A 955-nucleotide genomic window follows, 5' to 3' on the forward strand; every position below is an offset into this window, starting at 1 on the left:
GGGAAAAATCCATTATATATCTGGTGATATCTCGGGTGCCATTAGAGATAGCGCGATAAATCAAAGTGCATTGTCTGCGGGAGACCCTGTCTCATGAAACTGTTGCAGCGGCAACGACCTCGGACCACCAGGGCCCGAGAAAATTACAGATATTCGGAATCCGTAACCCAAGTTCATGTAAAAATCCAGCATACATTTGGTGATATCTCGGGTGCTGTTACAGATAGCGCATTAAATCAAAGTGCATTGTTTGTAGGAGGCCCTGGCGCATGAATCTGGGCAGCGGGAACGACCTCGGACCACCAAGGGCCGAGAAAACCACCGTCTCATGGGGCTGGATAGTCAGGGTCAGGGAAAAATCCATTATATATCTGGTGATATCTCGGGTGCCATTAGGGATAGCGCGATAAATCAAAGTGAATTGTCTGCGGGAGGCCCTGTCTCATGAATCTGTTGCAGCGGCAACGACCTCGGACCACCAGGGCCCGAGAAAATTACAGATATTCGGAATCCGTAACCCAAGGTCATGTAAAAATCCAGCATATATCTGGTGACATCTGGGGTGCTATTAGAGATAGCGCAATAAACCACAGTGAATTACCTGCAGGGGGCCCTGGCGCAGGAATCTGTGCAGCGGGAATGACCTCGGACCACCAGGGGCCGAGAAAACCACCATCTCATGGGGCCGGACACGCAGGGTCAGGGGAAAATACAATATATACCTGGGGATATCTCGGGTGCTATTACAGACAGAGCAATAAATCAAAGTGAATTATCTGCAGGTCGACCTGGCGCATGAATCTGTGCAGCGGGAACGACCTCGGACCACCAGGGGCCGAGAAAACCACCGACACATAGGGCCGGACTGTCAGCGTCTGGGAAAAATCCAATATATATCTGGTGATATCTCTGGTGCTACTAGAGATAGCCCAATAAACCAAAGTGAATTATCTGC

This window comes from Nomia melanderi, unplaced genomic scaffold, assembly GCF_051020985.1.
Source record: "Nomia melanderi isolate GNS246 unplaced genomic scaffold, iyNomMela1 scaffold0014, whole genome shotgun sequence".
In the NCBI taxonomy this organism is placed as follows: Eukaryota; Metazoa; Arthropoda; class Insecta; order Hymenoptera; family Halictidae; genus Nomia; species Nomia melanderi.